At 42.0% G+C, this 23247-nt stretch overlaps 1 protein-coding gene across 4 annotated transcripts in view; it reads left to right on the top strand.

Moving 5' to 3' along the window:
- Nucleotides 1–12800: 12800 nt before the first annotated feature.
- Nucleotides 12801–23247, top strand: part of LOC135524528 (A-kinase anchor protein 13-like) — a 175486-nt gene continuing 165039 nt past the window's right edge. For all 4 annotated transcript variants that reach the window (XM_064952135.1, XM_064952133.1, XM_064952134.1 and 1 more), the window contains exon 1: nucleotides 12801–13068. The gene's annotated coding sequence lies outside the window, so the exon portion shown is untranslated. The remainder of the gene's footprint in view (nucleotides 13069–23247) is intronic.

Raw genomic sequence — 23247 nt, 5'->3', positions numbered from 1 at the left:
CAATCATGGGATGTTAATGTTACGAAGGGAATTCAAATAAACAATGTGATCAAGATTCATGAAATGCAGTGATGCTGCAACCCCAACCCTACTGCATCAGAGCACAACCAACACCACAACAAAACCCAGAGTTCTTCCAGACTGAAAGATAAAAATCTGAATATTCACAAATAGAATTAGAACACAAATGGAGAATATTAGCAAATCAAAGTTGCAATAAGCTACAGGTGAATCCCCACCCTGGGACTGGGCAAGCAAATCTCCTGACCAACTGCAACAGCGTGGTCTTTATGCAACATTATAAAGTCTGCCTTACAGTAAAAACCAACAATAAATTACAATTGTATATGAAAACCTGTTCATGTATCAATTTATCGATTGATCTTTCTACGGAGTCAGAATTGTAATCAGTAGTGATAATAGAGTAATGAGTCAAGAGGGAATGCTTCAAAGACATCGGATTATGCTGCAGTATGTTTTCCATAAGTACACTGATATTCCCACAGCAGTCATGTAATGAGGAACCTCTGTAAAATCATCATGCAGAACTTACTGTACACCCAGTGAGCCCAACAAGTATTGATTTACTTTAAAAAAAACTACAATAATCTCTGAGTTCAGCCAAGTTGAGTGCTGTTTATTTTTTGTAAAAGCAAGAGAATATGGAATTTTGTTTACCTTCATCCCTGAGATTGGAAGACCCCTGCACGGCATTCACTTTGTATTGGAGGGTCCTCCCGGTCCAGCAGAATGATGCAGAGAGAGCGAGAGAGGTGAAAGGGAGGGAGGAAGGAGTGTGGAGTATTAGAGCAGCGGAGTTTCTTGATGCAGTCTGGGCACTAGCTGAATGCTAATCAGATAGTGGAGGCCTTTCCCCATGAGTGGAGGAGTGCAGAGCAGACCCCCTCCATATATATCCCTGTAACACCCATTCACAACCAGAATCCTGCCCAGTCAGCACTATCCACTGGCTGGATCAGACCATAGACCCACTGCCAGCCTGCATCTAACTCTTGACTGATTGCTCATACTGTAACAAGGGTTGTATGTACCTGTATGGCAGGTAGAGCCAGGTATCCTACAGGAAAAGTACACTCTCTATGGGAACAAATAGAATCAAATTAAGAACTTATATTTTCAACAAAAAATGCATTTATATTATATACTGTATTTGTTGTATCACCAACTCCAGAAACCCAGGGTCTCTGATTGCATGCAGTTCACAGCTAAATAATGTATCAATATCAACGTGACATTACACACTGGCTGCTGCAGGGTTAGGCTGGCGTCTGTCATACATTATTGCAGAGTACAGCTAGCAGCAGTCATCCTTCATATTGTATGCAGCGTGGACGGGCATTCCACATCACATACCAGCACCACCACCACCACCATCACCACCACCACCACCCCCATGCTAAAGAATTTATATATCACATCAAAATCAAATTTTATTGGTCACATACACATGTTAGCAGATATTATTGTGGGTTTAGCAAAATGCTTTTGAAGTGATAGAAGTGACAGATTGCCAAGGAATCTGTAGCCTTTCTCCGCTGCGCTGTATCAGCACAATGGACAGCGCCCTACACACAAAAGCAAGGCCATTATGGTAATGAATACAGGCTACAAGATAGACTGTTTGTAATAGATTAATTACCCTATGTGAATGCAGCCATACACACTGCTGTCTTACCAAAATAATGCAATTTAAATGTTGAAAGTAGTAGCCTATTTGTTCATGCATGCAAACAAAAACACTGAATAGCAGTTTGGCTTAGAATACCGACAACTGCGAATGCAAAGGAATGAATGTAAACAGAACAAAACAGAGGTACCAAGTAGGCCTAGAAAACACAATATCAGATCAATAAAGGCATGACACAATTTATATTTTACATTAATAGTCAACAAACATGGTAAACAAAAAGTGAATGGAGATCCAAATAAACAAAACATACCCTACAGCCTACTACAGTGAGATGCAGCCATCCACAGCTGTCCTGTCAAATACATAGACCTATAGGTCGCTTCAAACATGGAAATCATGAGTTGTAATACGACACGATACACTTCTGTGGATCAAATTCAACCCACATAATCAATTAAGCAATGCCAGCCTACCATAAACACATTTCCAATTCGTACAGTTCCATTTATAACCACGAAAACCAGTAGGCTACCAAGAAAGTCTATTATAGTTATCTATTTCTATGGTGAAACATACTGATATGTAGCTATATGCAGGGGCGTCATTTGCATTGAAATTAGCACATTTTCCCCTCACATCGGACCGGGCTACGAATTGAAAAGTTGTCAGGTCCGTTTAAAAAATATATATATTTTACTGGACGGCTAGTCAACTATCTAGTAAACACTTCGCTTACGAAGTCGGTGTCTCTTTTTGAACAAAATGAAACTGATATATCTTGTAATTGACCAAAATAGTAAGGTGGCCAATAACTGGGGACCATATGTCGATAATACAGGATGTATTTCTTTGCTAAACCACTTATCAAAAAGCTGATAGTAGTAGTATTTCCACTGAAATGTCAAACATGCTAATTGTAACCCATTAGCTAACCTTTTTACGACACAAATAATCACAAAACATTGATGGCTTGATCACAAAATAACATTATTGAAGGAAATATATTTTATATTTTTTAAATGCTGTTGAATATGCTGATAATACGGATTGCTACGTTATATTGAATTCTGCTTACATTTGAAGTCGGAAGTTTACATACACCTTAATCAAATATACAGTATTTAAACTCAGTTTTTCACAATTTCTGACATTTAATCATAGTAAAAATTCCCTGTTTTAGGTCAGTTAGGATCACTACTTTATTGTAAGAATGTGAAATGTCAGAATAATGGTAGAGAGAATGATTTATTTCAGCTTTTATTTATTTCATCACATTCCTAGTGGGTCAGAAGTTTACATACACTCAATTAGTATTTGTTAGCATTTCCTTTAATTGTTTAACTTGGGTCATACATTGTGGGTAGCCTTCCTCAAGCTTCCCACAATACGTTGGGTGAATTTTGTCTCATTCCTCCTGACAGAGCTGGTGTACCTGAGTCAGGTTTGTAGGCCTCCTTGCCACAATTGCTCTGTAGGATTGAAGTCAGGGATTTGTGATGGTCACTCCAATACCTTGACTTTGTTGTCCTTAAAAACTTCTTATGGATCAAATCCCTTTGGCGGGATCGATTTGACAACATTCGGTGAAATGGCAGAGCGCCAAATTCAAATTAAATTACTATAAATATTAAACTTTCATGAAATCACACATGCAATATACCAAGTTAAAGCTACACTTCTTGTTAATCCAGCCAACGTGTCAAATTTCAAAAAGGCTTTACGGTGAAAGTAAACCATGCTATTATCTGAGGACAGCACCCCATCAAACAAAGACAGACAATCATAATTCAAACTGCCAGGCGTGACACAAAACTCTGAAATAAAGATATAATTCATGCCTTAACTTTGAAGAGCTTCTTCTGATGGCACTCCAATATGTCCCATAAACATCACAAATGGTCCTTTTGTTCGATTAATTCTGTTGTTATATATACAACATGTCCATTTATTTGGCGCTTTTGATCCAGATAAATACCGGTTCCAACTGGCAAAAACATGACTACAAAATATCATACCTGTAATCTTTGTCCAAACATTTCAAACAACTTTTATAATACAACTTTGGGTATTTTTTTACGTAAATAATCAATACAAATTTAAGACGGGATAAACTGTGTTCAATACCGGATAGGTCACTTGCCTCTATCAAACACTTCACTCGATCTTCATTCTGGACAGCCCTACTTCTTCATTACACAAAGGAAAAACATCAAGCAATTTCTAAAGACTGTTGACATCCAGTGGAAGCGATAGAAACTGCAAGCAACTGCCTTAGAATTCTAGATTCCCAATGAAAACTCATTGAAAAGAGAGTGACCTCCAAAATAAAATTCCTGGATGGTTTGTCCTCTGGGTTTTGCCTGCCAAATAAGTTCTGTTATACTCAAAGACATCCTTCAAAATGTTTTAGAAAATTTAGTGTGTTTACTATCCAATAATACTATCCACTAATAATATGCATATCCTAGCTTCTGGGCCTGAGTAGCAGGCAGTTTACTTTGGGCACGCTATTCATCCGGATGTGAAAATACCACATCCCTAGCCTTAAGACGTTTTAAGCCATTTTGCCACAACTTTGGAAGTATGCCTGGGGTCATTATCCATTTGGAAGACCCATTTGTGACCAAGCTTTAACTTCCTGACTGATGTCTTGAGATGTTGCTTCAATATATCCACATAATTTTACTGCCTCATGATGCCATCTATTTTGTGAAGTGCACCAAAGCACCCCCACAACATGATGCTGCCACCCCCGAGCTTCACGGTTGGAATGGTGTTCTTCGGGTTGCAAGCCTCCCCCATTTTCCGCCAAACATAACGATGGTCATTATGACCAAACAGTTCTATTTTTCTTTCATCAGACCAGAGGACATTTCTCCAAAAAGTACAATCTTTGTCCCCATGTGCAGTTGCAAACCGTAGTCTGTTTTTTTATGGCAGTTTTGGAGCAGTGGCATCTTCCTTGCTGAGCGGCCTTTCAGGTATGTCGATATAGGACTCGTTTTACTGTGGATATATATACTTTTGTACATGTTGCCTCCAGCATCTTCACAAGGTATTTCGCTGTTGTTCTGGGATTGATTTGCACTTTTCGCACCAAAGTATGTTATTCTCTAGGAGTCAGAATGTGTCTCCTTCCTGAGCGGTAATGACGGCTGCGTGGTCCCATGGCGTTTATACTTGCGTACTATAGTTTGTACAGATGAACGTGGTATCTTCAGCCATTTGGAAATTGCTCCCAAGGATGAACCAGACTTATGGAGGCCTCCAATTTTTTTTCTGAGGTCTTGGCTGATTTCTTTTGATTTTCCCACGATGTCAAGCAAAGAGGCACTAAGTTTGAAGGTGGGCCTTGAAAGGTACAGGTACATCTCCAATTGACTCACATCATGTCTATTGGCCTATCAGAAGCTTCTAAAGCCATGAGATAATTTTCTGGAATTTTCCAAGCTGTTTAAATGCACAGTCAACATAGTGTATGTAAACGTCTGACCCAGTGGAATTGTAATACAGTGAATTATAAGTAAAATAATCTGTCTGTAAACAATTGTTGGAAAAATGACTTGTGTCATGCACAAAGTAGATGTCCAAGCCAACTTCCCAAAACTATAGTTTGTTTAACAAGAAATTTGTGGAGTGGTTGAAAACTAGTTTCAATTACTCCAACGTAAGTATATGTAAACTTCCGACTTCAACTGTATATCATGCTATACCAAAATAAACAGAAAAGGTAAAATGCCTAGACCATTGAGTGCTTTTACACAAGAAGGAACAGGTTGGCGTGACATCTCCGCTGCGCTCTACCAGCACCATTGACACACACTAAAGCAATGCTGTTGAAAACCAAGGCTGTCTAATGAAGTCCTTTTACCATTCCATACCCTATGTTTTTGCTGAAAACACCAAGATTTTGATTTAAAAAACAACCAGCTAGATTGTTTCTTACCTTTACAGAAGAGTTGCAGCCTCCTTGAAGCTCTGTAGAACTTCCCGATTAATCGATCATTCCATTGTTCGTTTTAAGATCCCCCTCAAATGCCAATTGTATTAGTTGAGCTTTCCTCAGGTGTAGCATACTCCTTCTGTGCTGACTGATTACGTTTGTCAAAGTGAAAAACGAGTTCTTGGATGTAGCTGTGGACGCACCAAAAGTCAATACATGTTTCAGTGCGGTAAGCACAGTCAGCATAGCAGAGAAAAGCCCAGAGAATAGTTGCAGGATATCAAGTGGGGTCCATTTGTCCTCATTGGAGCCAGAGCCGAAAATGTCAAACTGCAAAAACTAGTGGGCAACACTAAACTCAGCTTCCACCAAATTTGATTTGCGTAGATCCAGCAGTGGTTTAATGTTTTCACATCAAGAAAGGTATGGCACGCAGGCCCTCCACCAGTTGGCTCTTATGTTAGCAGAATATTTCATACTTCACCAATGACAGCATCCAACGGGCTGAAGAACAGTCTTTTACAGTCTCTTGTCCTCTGTCCTGGTGGCCTACGGTACTGTCCACCACGTATTGCTGGTAATTTGTACTCAGCCTACATAAGGTAGTAATTTGCTTGGAGCTGGTGGTGCATCAGTGCCACTGGCACTGCACTTTGCCCAAATGACTTCAAACTCACTGTCACACCTCAGCTTCTCTCGCACTCCAAAGTACTGCGGACCACTTTGACTCCAGTGTAAAGATCTGTATTGAGAAGACTGAGGATTCTGTGCACCATGGTGGCTGTAAACTTAAAGCCGGGGTCCATCACTGCCTTCAGCAGCCCTGTACCTTCAGTCTGACTTTGATGTCAGAGTGGAACTTTTAACAACCACTGACAGAGTAGCCAGGTTTCCCCTTCACCTTTCGCTTTGTTTGGATACTTTGGTGAAACCAATTTCTGATATCCATTGTGCGTGGCTGTTGCAGAATAGCTGGTTTGAGCTAGCTAAATATGCTAATAACACGGTTTTTACAGCTAGCTAAGAAGCTAACTTAACTCTGAAATTATGGTGGGGCGCAAGGCAAAGTTGAGTGAAGCAGCTTCAATGGTAAACTTAACCCTTATAAATCAAAATAAAATATTACAGGCGGAGGCACATCACCTTATTTACTTAGCCTACAACAGAAGAGAAGCGTGTTTTCACACTTTGTATGGAAACCCAAAGATACCTAATTGTCCCAGTGGCTTTGCATAGCCCCCCTACACACATGGCGCGCTCTGTCCATTGCTTACAATGTGCAGCGGAGATACAGATTTTGCTCCAACCTGTCACTCAATAATTGTAACTTTTTAGCTATTTTTATATAGGGACATAAAACTAAAACTGAGGGGGCACAAGTTTCAACTGAGGGGGCTAAGTCCCCTTTTTCTCCCTCATGGAGTCGGGCCCAAGTAAATGTCTCCCATTGAAACAAACAAACATCCATTGTGTTTTAATTAAAATGACAACAGTGCCCTCTACTTGACAAATTATGTAATATTTTTTTTTACAGATAATGGTCCCACCTCCTGTATAAACAAACTTTATTTTATTAAATTTACATAAATTGCTTTTACATTGTCCAAAACTGGACACACTTCATTGCTTAGAAATGTCTCATGAATTACCTTGAATGGAATACCACTTCCAGATCAAGCAAAGGAAAAATAATGCTTTGGGGTGGCAGGTAGCCTAGTGGTTACAGCATTGGGCCAATGATTGAAAGGTTGCTAGATTGAATCCCTGAGCTGACAAGGTGAAAATCTGTTGTTCTGCCCCTGAACAAGGCAGCTACCCCACTGGCTGTCATCATAAATAAGAATTTGTTCTTAACTGTCTTTCCTAGTGAAATAAAATGCTGAAGCTAAAGAATTACAGGGGGATGAATCTCATTATTGTTAAGCACATTAGAGCTCCTGCAGGATTAGAGAAACTAAATTTAGACTCTATATTACCTCTGTCTGTCAGCCTCAGACATTACTGCCTATTGCTCTTGGCAGGAATCTCTGTAACATATCACTTGTTCCTTCCCTGCCTGTAGGTCTCCTGCCTGGTGGGTATTTAAATGTGATATGCAGTGGATCTAGATATTTTTCTTAATTATCTGGTGAAAAGATATTATTGCCTTTGTATAAGTACCATACTATATAACGGATGACTGAAAACTACAATGCAATTGTATGCACATATCAAGATGTCCTCGAACCCACATTCACTGATGCTGTAACACAGAATCTACTTTGTTTAAACAGTTTGATATAACAGCAGCACCTTTGAACAGTTTGATATAACAGCAGCACCTCTAAACAGTATGATATAACAGCAGCACCTCTAAACAGTATGATATAACAGCAGCACCTTTAAACAGTTTGATATAACAGCAGCACCTTTCAACAGTTTGATATAACAGCAGCACCTTTAAACAGTTTGATATAACAGCAGCACCTTTGAACAGTTTGATATAACAGCAGCACCTCTAAACAGTATGATATAACAGCAGCACCTCTAAACAGTATGATATAACAGCAGCACCTTTAAACAGTTTGATATAACAGCAGCACCTTTCAACAGTTTGATATAACAGCAGCACCTTTAAACAGTATGATATAACAGCAGCACCTTTAAACAGTATGATATAACAGCAGCACCTCTAAACAGTATGATATAACAGCAGCACCTTTAAACAGTTTGATATCACAGCAGCACCTTTAAACCGTTTGATATAACAGCAGCACCTCTAAACTGTATGATATAACATTAACACCTTTAAAACGTTTGATATAACAGTAGTACCCAAGATAATGCCACAGTCTTCAGAAGACTGACCGGCTTTCAAGCGGACTCCCTCCCTGGATGAATAGAGAATGGCAAGCTATACTGTACACTGGTGTTAGTGTGGTGCACTTTATATGAACCCAGAGGCCCCAAGTTTTATTAATCGAGCCCCACTCCGACTCTCACACTCTCTTCTTCATCCCTAGTATGCAAGGCCTTCATCATTTACATTTACATTACATTTAAGTCATTTAGCAGACGCTCTTATCCAGAGCGACTTACAAATTGGTGAATTCACCTTCTGACATCCAGTGGAACAGCCACTTTACAATAGTGCATCTAAATCATTTAAGGGGGGGGGTGAGAAGGATTACTTTATCCTATCCTAGGTATTCCTTGAAGAGGTGGGGCTTCATCCCTAGTATGCAATGTCCATTGCTCCCTATAAAACCTAACACTGTCTCGACCATACTGATACCCCAAATACGAACAAGGAGCTGTACCCTACCCACACTGGGTGCCTCACTCACACATGCATGCACTGACTACACAGCACAGGCCCACACAGGTTTCCAGTTGAAATATTTATCATCTGCTAAAGCATTGAGGATGCATGATCCACTTCCAGCCAGGTGGTCCTGGGTGGTGATATAAACAGATTTTAGCTGAACTAAATTATTCTAACTCACAAAACCCATCTACTAATGGTTATAATATGTTTATTATGGCTATGTCTTGTGGCACCCCGGCTGTGCTTGAAATGACTATACGGTCGGCTGGGGCCGAGGACAGTTCACGTGAACAGTTATCTCTCAGAGGTGACCAAATGGAGGGGGCCAGTGTTCCTGGAGAGCGGGCCTCAATCACCTGTTTCCTGACAGACTGCCACATTTCATGAGGACATAAAACTGGCATGTTCTCAGCATGACCACAAAGCACTCACACTGTCTCTCCTCTCTCTCTGTGTGTGTGTGTGTGTGTGTGTGTGTGTGTGTGTGTGTGTGTGTGTGTGTGTGTGTGTGTGTGTGTGTGTGTGTGTGTGTGTGTGTGTGTGTGTGTGTGTGTGCGTGCGTGCGTGCGTGCGTGCGTAAGTGTGTGTGCGTATACGTACACATACACAATGTTTTTTCAGCTTGGGAGCAGCTAACCCTCTGTTTACCCCCTCTCCCGTTCCAGGAATAAGGAAGTGCTATTGGGCAGCTTGCACGTAAGCTGCTAATTAAAGGCCCCTGTCTTGGACCTGCTACTAGATCTATTGTGCATTAAATAGAATTTATGACAAATAGTAAAACCATTAAAGTTGGAGTTAATGGGTTTCTCACCTATGTTTTATCTTTAACCACCCTTAATGACATTTTCTACAGTAGTTGAGGCAAAATAAACTACATTAACAGGTACAGTGCGATGGCATTACATGCTATTGGTCATGCAGAGCAATGCATGATTGCCATGTCAATCACAGTGCAGTCTAAGCTTATGCATTTATAGGTTAGAGACATTAATAAACCATGTCCCTTCACATATCCTCTAGAAGTCCACCTTACTTACATGAAGTACATTCATTATTGCCTAATAAATGTACTGTGTTTACCCTTCATACATAATACTCCATGGTTTCAAAGCATACTGTACAGTCTTATGCAATGATGTGAAAATGACAAGTTGTCAACTTTATATGCAGTTGTTTCATCACCTATAAGTGATGCATTTTAAAAACATAAATTGAAACCCGAAACAATGCCAAAACCCACCCTATTTTATAACTCTGACATCACCCTACTGAAGTTTACAATTAAAATAGTTAAGGTTAGGGTTAGGATGTTGGGTAGGGATGTCCCAAGGATCTCTGGTGGCACTAACCTATATTTTACAAGGATGACTGAGTGACAGCTCGTTGGACTGGTGAGAGAAGACAATGGAACATAGTTCCAACTAAACCTCGTCTCCCTCGAGATGGTATAACCGCCCTCTGATGCATGCGTCTTGTGATTACCGTTCTCCTAGCAGCAGGATATATTATACTGTAATCGTTAGCAGGATCGCAGATACACATTTTTCAAAATAAAGTCCCCAGGGAAAGACATGCTAAACTTTGGGATTATTGATTTGTTTAGCCATCTAGTGCAGTACAACTGTTTATCACAGCATTGCAACCGCCTTTCAAGCAATACATTGATAATTTGATGTATTTTATTTTTCACATTGTATTATTTAAATCAGCATTTCTTTTGAAAGTTTACACAAATACTGGTATGTTGAAAGCTATTGTGTAAACTATATATAAAGAAATACACTTGTAATAAAGTACAAATATATGTTTTTGGAATTACTCAATAGAATCTGCAAAACATTGCTGGGCAATGGGTTTAATACAGAGTGCTGGTGACTCCTTACTCCATCCACTCCATTCACTGCAATGCAATGCATTGTATCTGGGATACTTATTGGGTTGTAGATAAAAAAAAAACATGTTACTACCTGTCTTATATAAACAGGGGTGGGAAATACTCAGTTGAGTCTTCACTAACCAAACACGGTTCGTTTTTGAGGGGGACTGTGTCGCATGGCCTGCTGCTGGCTTTTTGCTCCGCCCCCTCCATAGCCCACAATGCAATCTGCTGTAACAAACTGTACATTGGATATATATTGGCTTCCAGAGAAAACTTTTCTACCTGTCTCAGCTAATGTGGTGTTGAAAATACTCAGTAGGGTCGATACTAACCAAATATGGATAGTTTTGGAAGAGGACCATGCCATACATATTCAGCTTTAAATAACCATGTCGTACAAATAACCTGGTACTATCCATGGTCCTGAAATCAATAAACACTCAAGCCAAACCTTTTTTCTATCAAAACAAAAATCTAATTAATTTACATTTTACATTTACAAATGACATGTAATGACTATTACCAGGCATTTTCTGTAGATTAAAAAAAGTATTACAAAGTAATTATCTCTCTAATAACTCAAATAAAAATGCTATTGTGACAAAGTAAGACTGCTAATAAGACTGCTTTAGAGAGTAAGTAAGTAGGAAGGGACATGTAAGACAAAGTCCAAGAGGCAAACTTTTTGGATTAATTGTGACCCAGCTGGGTTTTCTGAAAGTGTTAGAAGGCTATGCATTATTGGGGTGATATAAACCTAAACAAATATTTTATTTGCTGGATATTGGCGGGAACTGGAACTTTATCGTACACATCGATCCAGAGCATCCCAAACATGCTCAATGGGTGACATGTCTGGTGAGTATGCAGTCCATAGAAGAACTGGGGCATCTTCAGCTTCCAGATCCTTTCAACATGGAATTAATTATCATGCTGAAACATGAGGTGATGGTGGCAGATGAATTGCACAACAATGGGCCTCAGGATCTCGTCATCGTATCTCTGTACATTCAAATTGCCATTGATGCAATTGTGTTTGTTGTCTGTTGCTTATGCTTGTCCATACCATAACCCCACCCTCACCATTTGGCACTCTGTTCACAATGTTGATATCAGCAAACCGCTCACCCACCATAAATTCAGTCTGTCATCCGCCCGGTATAGTTGAAACCGGGGTTCATCCGTGAAGAGCACACTTCTCCAGCGTGCCAGTGGCCATCGAAGATATGCAGTTGCCCACTGAAGTCGATTACAATGCCAAACTGCAGTCAGGTCAAGACCCTGATGAGGACAACGAGCACGCAGATGAACTTCTCTGATATGGTTTCTGACAGTTTGTGCAGAAATTCTTTGGTTGTGCAAACCCACAGTTTCATCAGCTGTCTGGGTGGCTCATCTCAGACCATCCAGCCAGTGAAGAAGCCGGGTGTAGAGGTCCTGGGCTGGCGTGGTCTGCGGTTGTGAGCCCGGTTGGACGTTCTGCCAGATTCTCAAAAAACGACATTGCTGATGGTAGAGAAAATAACATTTAATTGTAAGGCAACAACTCTGGTGGACATTCCAGCAGTCAGCATGCCAACTGAATGCTCTCTCAAAACATTAGGCATCTGTGGCATTGTGTTGTGTAACAAAACTGCACATTTTAGAGTGGCCTTTTATTTTCCAGAGGCACGAGCTGCACCTGTTTAATGATGATGCTGTTAAATCAACTTCTTGATATGCCACACCTGTCAAGTGGATGGATTATCTTGGCGAAGGAGAAATGCTCACTAACAGGGATGTAAATACATTTCTGAGAAATAGTTTTTTTGTGTGTATGGAACATTTCTGGGATCTTTTATTTCAGCTCATGAAACATGGGACCAACGTTTGTATTTCGTTCAGTTTATTATGAATGCATTAACCACATTGCAGTGTTTTGAAATGCGGGCTTTTATTTTGAAGGTTTCAAAATTACCATATGATAGTCACGTCATTGTTTGTGATGCTGGCAGAATACTAGTCTTCTGGTGAACTGAGAATAAAGTTTGAAGCGTGATCAACAAGTGGGCGCTCTGGGAACTATCTAGTAGCCCTACTGCATTTAGAAGTAGCGGCCATTCATTATGCTGAGAAGAAGAGGGACTTTATATGAAAATTAGATGCCCAAGGGATCTGGACTTCTCTCTGCAGATCAATGAATATAGATGGCACGAAAAGGTTGTGGTTCGTGTTCTGATAACTTGTGAATGGAGAGGGGAATGTTTCGGAAAGAGGAACGCACGCTTTAAACACCCGCTAAATTCGAGGTAAGATACATTTTAGGCTGTAGCACGAGTTGAGTAAAAGGACAGTAGCATTTGGGAAATGTGAATAAACTGTTTTCTGGAAACTATGTTGAAACAATTATTTCGGTCTCTTTTGCACGAGATACAATGTTTTTCCCCCATATTAGAGATGGCAGATTGTAGCCGGTTAATTGCGTCTAGCCTCATGATTGCACCAATGTAAAAGTGTTAAGAACGTTGTCGTGGTGGCCTTGCTGCTTAGAATCCCAAAAGTCGAAGCTATGTCTGTGGTAATTAATTGTGGCACACACCTGTACAACCCCGTCCCATGCACCCCCTCCTAAATTCGGATCAGATATAAATGCTAAATGAGTGTCCACCAAAAAGCACCAAAAAGACGTGGGGGGTTGCACTCCACTATTGTGCCAGTAAAACGGACACATTTATTACCAGACTGAATAGAATGCCCTCCTAAAAGTTATCCCCTGCAAAATTCTGATGTTATTTCATGTAGTTTTTATAGAACTCGTGCAATACAAAATCCGGCCTGTTACCTTTTCACTAAACGGGTGTCTCACCAATTAAGATTGTATTACTTTTGTAAAAAATTCAGATGACCAAAGTACAATAGCTATATGTTGTTAGGGGACTATTTCTTCTGTAAGGTCAGGGGCTCGGGAATGTGGTCTGAAACACACAGCCACATTGAATCAGATGTGATGTTAATGTAACATTTATTATTAGACTACAACATTAGCATTGTGATAAACATAATACATGTTTTTTTATTTTAAACAATCTATTTGTTTAGATAAGATGTTTATACCCAATTAGCTACAGTAGCACTAGTCATTCACATACATACCCATGACAATGTTGTTGTCTCACCATACAACATCTAAATGGTTGTGAGACAGACTTCGGTGTGACTCTCCAAGAGAGTTTGTGATTGGTAAAACATGCCAAGGCCTGGGAGCTAGCCTGCAGTACATGCTACATGTTATTGTTTTGGATGTTTTATTGCTTTTAACTCAGAATGTCTGATTACATTCTGTAGCTTAGAGTTTGTTGTTAAGAATTGGAGTAATGGAATTCCCAACATATGTTGGGTCTCTGTTTCACACACACACACACACACACACACACACACACACACACACACACACACACACACACACACACACACACACACACACAGTCTGTCTGGTATACATGCATGTTTCATGTTCCCCCTCTTAGCTCTGTATGTGGCACATCTGTATGTGGCAGGGTAGCCTAGTGGTTAGAGCAATTGACTAGTCATCGAAAGGTTGCAAGTTCAAATCCCTGAGCTGACAAGGTACAAATCTGTTGTTCTGCCCCTGAACAGGCAGTTAACCCACTGTTCCTAGGCTGTCATCGAAAATCTGAATTTTTTCTTAACTGATTTGCCTACTTAAATAAAGGTGTGTGTATATATATATATATATATATAAAAAAAAAATCTGTACTTGGGTCTCGTCCCAGGGCTCGACCTTAATGTCTAAGAAATCAGGATTGCAGTGCAAATCATCACTTTTAGCCTAGATATAGTGCCTACAGAAAGCATTCACACCCCTTGACTTTTATTTAGTTGTGTTACAGCCTGAATTTAAAATGGATTATATTATTGTGTCGCTGCCCTACACACAATACTCCATAATGTCAAATCTATTTATTATTTATTAAAAAGGAAAAGCTGAGTCAATAAGTACAGAGCAGTTTAGAGGTCGACCGATTAATTGGCATGGCCGATTAATTAGGGCCGATTTCAAGTTTTCATAGCAATCAGTAATCTGCATTTTTGGATGACGATTACGGCCGATTACATTGCACTCCACAAGGAGACTGCGTGGCAGGCTGAACACCTGTTACGCGAGTGCAGCAAGGAGCCATGGTAAGGTGCTAGCTAGCATTAAACTTGTCTTATAAAATACAGCGGTGCCTGGTAATTTATCATCGAATCAAAGCCTGCTTCGCCAAACGGGTGATTATTTAACAAGTGCATTCGCGAAAAAAGCACAAATGTACCTAACCATAAACATCAATGCCTTTCTTAAAATCAACACACACGTATTGGTACCGGACAAATGACACGCTCCTCAAGGCGAGTTTGGAGAACTGGCACAGGACGTACAGGGCTGGGAAGGCGTACGGAGACCTGGTGCATGGAGCCGGCACAGATTTTTACCAGACTGATAGCACACTCCTTAGGACGAGTAAGGAGAGCTGACTCAGTTGGCATTAAACTGATAACATGCTCCTTAGGGCAAATGCGTGCATCTTCCACCAACTCAACAACTCTCTCCGTTCTCTCTCCTCCAATATCTCCATCCACTCACTGACGGTCTCTGACTCTCCGTTCACTCTCCTCCAGTTTATCCCTCTTCTCCCAGACTGGCTCTGGTTCACTCCTTGGCTCTGCCGACTACCCCTTGTGGCCACCCCCCAAAAAATGTCAGGCTGTTTTTTGGGGTTTCTTTGTGGCTGCGAACCCCGGCATCGTCACTGTCCTCCCTTCTCTCCTTGCGTCTGCTGCCAAGGAAGGCTCTCCTGTCCTGCAATGATGTTCTCCCAAGTCCAGGATCCTTTCCCATCCAAGATCTCCTCCCAAGTCCAGGATCCCTTCTTGTGTCACTTCTCTTGTGTTCAGTGTAAGCAGAGTCAGGGTATATGCAGCAGTTTGGGCTGCCTGGCTCGTTGTGAACTGTCTGAAGACCATTTCTTCCTCACAAAGACCGTAATTAATTTGCCAGAATTTTACATAATTATGACATAACATTGAAGGTTATGCAATGTAACAGCAATATTTAGACTTCTGGATGCCACCCATTCGATAAAATATAGAAAGGTTCCGTATTTCACTGAAAAAATAAACGTTTTGTTTTCAAAATTATAGTTTCCGAATTTGACCATATGAATGACCTAAGGCTCGTATTTCTGTGTGTTTATTGTATTATAATTAAGTCTATGATTTGATATTTGATAGAGCAGTCTGACAGCACTTTCCTGTGTTTGCCAGCAGCTCTTCACAATGCTTGAAGCACAGTGCTGTTTTATGACTCCAAGCCTATCAACTCCCGAGATTAGGCTGGCAATACTATAGTGCCTATAAGAACATCCAATAGTCAAAGGTACATTTACATTTAAGTCATTTAGCAGACGCTCTTATCCAGAGCGACTTACAAATTGGTGAATTCACCTTCTGACATCCAGTGGAACAGCCTCTTTACAATAGTGCATCTAAATCATTAAGGGGGGGGTGGTGAGAAGGATTACTTATCCTATCCTAGGTATTCCTTGAAGAGGTGGGGTTTCAGGTGTCTCCGGAAGGTGGTGATTGACTCCGCTGTCCTGGCGTCGTGAGGGAGTTTGTTCCACCATTGGGGGCCAGAGCAGCGAACAGTTTTGACTGGGCTGAGCGGGAACTGTACTTCCTCAATGGTAGGGAGGCGAGCAGGCCAGAGGTGGATGAACGCAGTGCCCTTGCTTGGGTGTAGGGCCTGATCAGAGCCTGGAGGTACTGCGGTGCCGTTCCCCTCACAGCTCCGTAGGCAAGCACCATGGTCTTGTAGCGGATGCGAGCTTCAACTGGAAGCCAGTGGAGAGAGCGGAGGAGCGGGGTGACGTGAGAGAACTTGGGAAGGTTGAACACCAGACGGGCTGCGGCGTTCTGGATGAGTTGTAGGGGTTTAATGGCACAGGCAGGGAGCCCAGCCAACAGCGAGTTGCAGTAATCCAGACGGGAGATGACAAGTGCCTGGATTAGGACCTGCGCCGCTTCCTGTGTGAGGCAGGGTCGTACTCTGCGGATGTTGTAGAGCATGAACCTACAGGAACGGGCCACCGCCATGATGTTGGTTGAGAACGACAGGGTGTTGTCCAGGATCACGCCAAGGTTCTTAGCGCTCTGGGAGGAGGACACAATGGAGTTGTCAACCGTGATGGCGAGATCATGGAACGGGCAGTCCTTCCCCGGGAGGAAGAGCAGCTCCGTCTTGCCGAGGTTCAGCTTGAGGTGGTGATCCGTCATCCACACTGATATGTCTGCCAGACATGCAGAGATGCGATTCGCCACCTGGTCATCAGAAGGGGGAAAGGAGAAGATTAATTGTGTGTCGTCTGCATAGCAATGATAGGAGAGACCATGTGAGGTTATGACAGAGCCAAGTGACTTGGTGTATAGCGAGAATAGGAGAGGGCCTAGAACAGAGCCCTGGGGGACACCAGTGGTGAGAGCGCGTGGCGAGGAGACAGATTCTCGCCACGCCACCTGGTAGGAGCGACCTGTCAGGTAGGACGCAATCCAAGCGTGGGCCGCGCCGGAGATGCCCAACTCGGAGAGGGTGGAGAGGAGGATCTGATGGTTCACAGTATCGAAGGCAGCCGATAGGTCTAGAAGGATGAGAGCAGAGGAGAGAGAGTTAGCTTTAGCAGTGCGGAGCGCCTCCGTGATGCAGAGAAGAGCAGTCTCAGTTGAATGACTAGTCTTGAAACCTGACTGATTTGGATCAAGAAGGTCATTCTGAGAGAGATAGCGGGAGAGCTGGCCAAGGACGGCACGTTCAAGAGTTTTGGAGAGAAAAGAAAGAAGGGATACTGGTCTGTAGTTGTTGACATCGGAGGGATCGAGTGTAGGTTTTTTCAGAAGGGGTGCAACTCTCGCTCTCTTGAAGACGGAAGGGACGTAGCCAGCGGTCAGGGATGAGTTGATGAGCGAGGTGAGGTAAGGGAGAAGGTCCCCGGAAATGGTCTGGAGGAGAGAGGAGGGGATAGGGTCGAGCGGGCAGGTTGTTGGGCGGCCGGCCGTCACAAGAAGCGAGATTTCATCTGGAGAGAGAGGGGAGAAAGAGGTCAGAGCACAGGGTAGGGCAGTGTGAGCAGAACCAGCGGTGTCGTTTGACTTAGCAAACGAGGATTGGATGTCGTCGACCTTCTTTTCAAAATGGTTACGAAGTCATCTGCAGAGAGGGAGGAGGGGGGGGAGGGGGAGGAGGATTCAGGAGGGAGGAGAAGGTGGCAAAGAGCTTCCTAGGGTTAGAGGCAGATGCTTGGAATTTAGAGTGGTAGAAAGTGGCTTTAGCAGCAGAGACAGAGGAGGAAAATGTAGAGAGGAGGGAGTGAAAGGATGCCAGGTCCGCAGGGAGGCGTGAGTTTTCCTCCATTTCCGCTCGGCTGCCCGGAGCTCTGTTCTGTGAGCTCGCAATGAGTCATCGAGCCACGGAGCGGGAGGGGAGGACCGAGCCGGCCTGGAGGATAGGGGACATAGAGAGTCAAAGGATGCAGAAAGGGAAGAGAGGAGGGTTGAGGAGGCAGAGTCAGGAGAAAGGTTGGAGAAGGTATGAGCAGAGGGAAGAGATGATAGGATGGAAGAGGAAAGAGTAGCGGGGGAGAGAGAGCGAAGGTTGGGACGGCGCGATACCATCCGAGTAGGGGCAGTGTGGGAAGTGTTGGATGAGAGCGAGAGGGAAAAGGATACAAGGTAGTGGTCGGAGACTTGGAGGGGAGTTGCAGTGAGGTTAGTGGAAGAACAGCATCTAGTAAAGATGAGGTCGAGCGTATTGCCTGCCTTGTGAGTAGGGGGGAAGGTGAGAGGGTGAGGTCAAAAGAGGAGAGGAGTGGAAAGAAGGAGGCAGAGAGGAATGAGTCAAAGGTAGACGTGGGGAGGTTAAAGTCGCCCAGGACTGTGAGAGGTGAGCCGTCCTCAGGAAAGGAGCTTATCAAGGCATCAAGCTCATTGATGAACTCTCCGAGGGAACCTGGAGGGCGATAAATGATAAGAATGTTAAGCTTGAAAGGGCTGGTAACTGTGACAGCATGGAATTCAAAGGAGGCGATAGATAGATGGGTAAGGGGAGAGAGAGAGAATGACCACTTAGGAGAGATGAGGATCCCGGTGCCACCACCCCGCTGACCAGAAGCTCTCGGGGTGTGCGAGAACACGTGGGCGGACGAAGAGAGAGCAGTAGGAGTAGCAGTGTTATCTGTGGTGATCCATGTTTCCGTCAGTGCCAGGAAGTCGAGGGACTGGAGGGAGGCATAGGCTGAGATGAACTCTGCCTTGTTGGCCGCAGATCGGCAGTTCCAGAGGCTACCGGAGACCAGGAACTCCACGTGGGTCGTGCGCGCTGGGACCACCAGATTAGGGTGGCCGCGGCCACGCGGTGTGGAGCGTTTGTATGGTCTGTGCAGAGAGGAGAGAACAGGGATAGATAGACACATAGTTAACAGGGTACAGAAGAGGCTACGCTAATGCAAAGGAGATTGGAATGACAAGTGGACTACACGTCTCGAATGTTCAGAAAGTTAAGCTTACGTAGCAAGAATCTTATTGACTAAAATGATTGAAATGATACAGTACTGCTGGAGTAGGCTAGCTGGTAGTGGCTGCGATGTTGACACTACACTAATCAAGTCGTTCCGTCGAGTGTAATAGTTTCAACAGTGCTGCTATTCGGGGGCTAGCTGGCTAGCTAGCAAGGTTGATTGCGTTCCGTTACTTTAAAAGAACGACAATAGCTGGCTGGCTAACCTAGAAAATCGCTCTAGGCTACACAATTGTCTTAGATACAAAGACGGCTATGTAGCTAGCTAGCTACGATCAAACAAAACAAACCGTTGTACTGTAATAGTTACTACAGTGCTGCTATTCGGGGCTAGCTGGCTAGCTACGTTAGAAGAACGACAATAGCTGGCCAGCTAACCTAGAAAATCGCTCTAGGCTACACAATTGTCTTAGATACAAAGACGGCTATGTAGCTAGCTAGCTACGATCAAACAAAACAAACCGTTGTACTGTAATAGTTACTACAGTGCTGCTATTCGGGGCTAGCTGGCTAGCTACGTTAGAAGAACGACAATAGCTGGCCAGCTAACCTAGAAAATCGCTCTAGACTACACAATTGTCTTAGATACAAAGACGGCTATGTAGCTGGCTAGCTACGATCAAACAAATCAAACCGTTGTACTGTAATGAAGTGAAATGAAAATGTGATACTACCTGTGGAGCGACGCGGAATGTTGACCGGGTAGTTAGAGTTCAATTCGGTAGAGGTTGGCTAGCTGTTGGCTAGCTAGCTAGCAGCATTTCCTACGTTAAGGACGACAAATAGCTGGCTAGCTAACCTCGGTAAATTAAGATAATCACTCTAAGTCTACACACTCTAAACTGCACAATTATCTTGGATACGAAGACAACTATGTAGCTAGCTGACACTACGCTAATCGAGTCGTTCAGTTGAGTGTAATAGTTTCTACAGTGCTAGTGGACCGTGGATGTTAGCTAGCTGCTTAGCTAGCTGCTGGGCAGATACGTTAGGACGACGAAATACGATAATTATGCAATTGTCGTTGATACAAAGACGGCTATGTAGCTGGCTAAGAAGAAATTGCTAAGATTAGACAAATCGAACCGTTGTACTATAACGAAATGTAATGAATGAATGAATGAAAAGTTATACTACCTGCGGACCGAAGTGTAGATGCGACCGCTTATATATATGAAATACAAATGGTATATAGAGAAATAGCCCTATAATTCCTATAATAACTACAACCTAAAATATCTTAACTGGGAATATTGAAAACTCATGTTAAAAGGAACCACCAGCTTTCATATGCAACTTAAACGTTAGCTTTTTTACATGGCACATATTGCACTTTTACTTTCTTCTCCAACACTGTGTTTTTGCATTACTTAAACCAAATTGAACATGTTTCATTATTTATTCGAGACTAAATGTATTTTTACTTATGTATTATATTAACTTTAAAGAAATGTTTTCATTCAATATTGTTGTAATTGTCAATATTACAAATATATATATATATATATATATGAAATCGGTATTGGTATCGGCATCGGCGTTGAAAAATCATAATCAGTCGAACTCTAGTGCAATTGGTAAAGAATTCAGACCTCTTCCCTTTTTACACTTTTTGCTACATTACAGCCTTATTCTAGAATGGATTAAATAAAAAAATCATCATCAATCTACGCACAATACCCCATAATGACGAAGTGAAAAACAGGTTTTTAGAAATGTTTGCAAATGTATAAAAACAACAACAGATGCCTTATTTACATATGTCACCAGACCCTTTTGTTATATGACTCAAAATTGAGCTCAGGTGCATCCTGTTTCCATTGATCATCCTTCAGATATTTCTACAACTTGATTGGAGTCCACCTGTGGTAAATTCAATTGTTTGGACATAATTTGGAAAGGCACACACCTGCCTATATATGGTCCCACAGTTGACAGTACGTGTCAGAGCTAAAAACCAAGCCATGAGTTTGAAGGAAATGTCCGTGGAGCTCAGAGACAGTATTGTGGCGAAGTAGGCTTTGATTAGATGATAAATTAACAGGCACCGTATTGATTATATGCAACGCAGGACAAGCTAGTTAAACTAGTAATGTCATCATCCATGTGTATTTAACTGGTGATTATGTTAAGATTGATTGTTTTTTATAAGATAAGTTTAATGCTAGCAACTTACCTTGGCTCCTTGCTGCACTCGCGTAACAAGTCGTCAGCCTGCAACGCAGTCTCCTCGTGGATTGCAATGTAATCAGTGTCCAAAATGGTGCCGTGTAAATATGAAAACGCAGACTTTGAATATGCTTGTCATCGGCAATGACTAGGGAGTTTAAAAAATATATATATGAAAATTAACAGAACATAACTATGCACAGGCAAATTCCTAGAGGAATACCTGGTTCAGTTTGCTTTCTAACAGACAAATTCACCTCTCAGCAGAACAATAACCTAAAACACAAGGCAAAATATACACTGGAGTTGCATACCAAGACGACATTGAATGTTCCTGAGTGGCCTAGTTACAGTTTTGACTTAAATCGTCTTGAAAATCTATGGCAAGACTTGGAAAATGGTTGTCAAGCAATGATCAACAACCAACTTTATAGACCTTGAATAATAATACAAAATCTATATATGTGCAAATATTGTCCAATCCACATGCGCAAAGCTCTTAGAGACTTACCCAGAAAGACTCACAGCTGAAATCACTGCCAAAGATGATTCAAACTTGTATTGACTCAAGGGTGTGAATGCTTATGTAAATTAGATTTCTGTATTTAAGTTTCAATACATTTGCAAACATTTCTAGAAGTTTTTTTGTGTATAATCAATTTAACACAACAAAATGTGGAATAATTCAAAGGGTATGAATACTTTATGAAGGCACTGTATTTGAATCTGTCTATCTTTTGGCATGGGGCAGTTAGTCACATTGGTTCATAACGACTGCTATAGCACTTTGATGATATAGGCCTAAAACCATGAGAAACATTGTATTCTGAAGATTGACACATTGTATTCTGGAATATGACGTTTAAAACAGCCACTCTTGTGGGAAAAAATTGCTCTGGAAATAGAACTGTAAAACAGGAGAAAGTGGTTTCTAACATTCCATACAGTGGAATTCTCTGTCTAATGAAACACAAGAGGGTCCGTCTGCCACTCACTGCCTGGGTTTCAGTTTCAGCTCCTTATATGAGTAGTTCCTCACAGACTACAGGGCCTGCTAAAGATTGACCTGAAAGTGCTTTCACGTTTTCCCGGGGTTAAACAGGGGTATATGAAATTATCCTGTCTGAGTTTCACTTTGAGCAATGTGTCTGTTTCTCGCCTATTTCAATAATTGCTGATTGAAATATGACGTTTTTTATTTTTCAAGTGTGACTCTAAGGATGGAGGTGTTAAAAGGAATGGCATACTGGCATCTTGTCAACAACATTCTCCACAGTAGAACGGTAGATATGCTGCCAAGCCAACATCACTGGCTGGTTGGGGTCCTCAGGCTGGCTAGAAGACATAGACAGGAAGGTTAGACCTCCAACTCAAATCCATGGGAGGTCTTTGTATGTAGTGGATGATTGAAGAATGCATTCACTGCCTGAGTTTCCTCCCATTTTAATATGGTATGACAACATTAAAAACCCTCTATTAACAAAGCGTGCACCCCCACATATGCCCTTGTGTCTAAACACCCATGACACCAGCTGGATACCCTGGTAGAGAGGGGGGACGAGTGACACGGGGGAAGACCACACCACACCTCTGAATCACCAACACCTCTCTGGATTGTTTTATTTCAGTTTTTCAATCTACGGTGGGTATCATACAGTGCCTTCAGAAAGTATTCACACCCCTTGAC

The sequence above is a fragment of the Oncorhynchus masou genome, chromosome 31, assembly GCF_036934945.1.
Source record: "Oncorhynchus masou masou isolate Uvic2021 chromosome 31, UVic_Omas_1.1, whole genome shotgun sequence".
Classification (NCBI taxonomy): domain Eukaryota; kingdom Metazoa; phylum Chordata; class Actinopteri; order Salmoniformes; family Salmonidae; genus Oncorhynchus; species Oncorhynchus masou.
The sequence above is the reverse complement of the archived record's forward strand: the minus strand, read 5'-3'. Positions and strand labels throughout refer to the sequence as shown.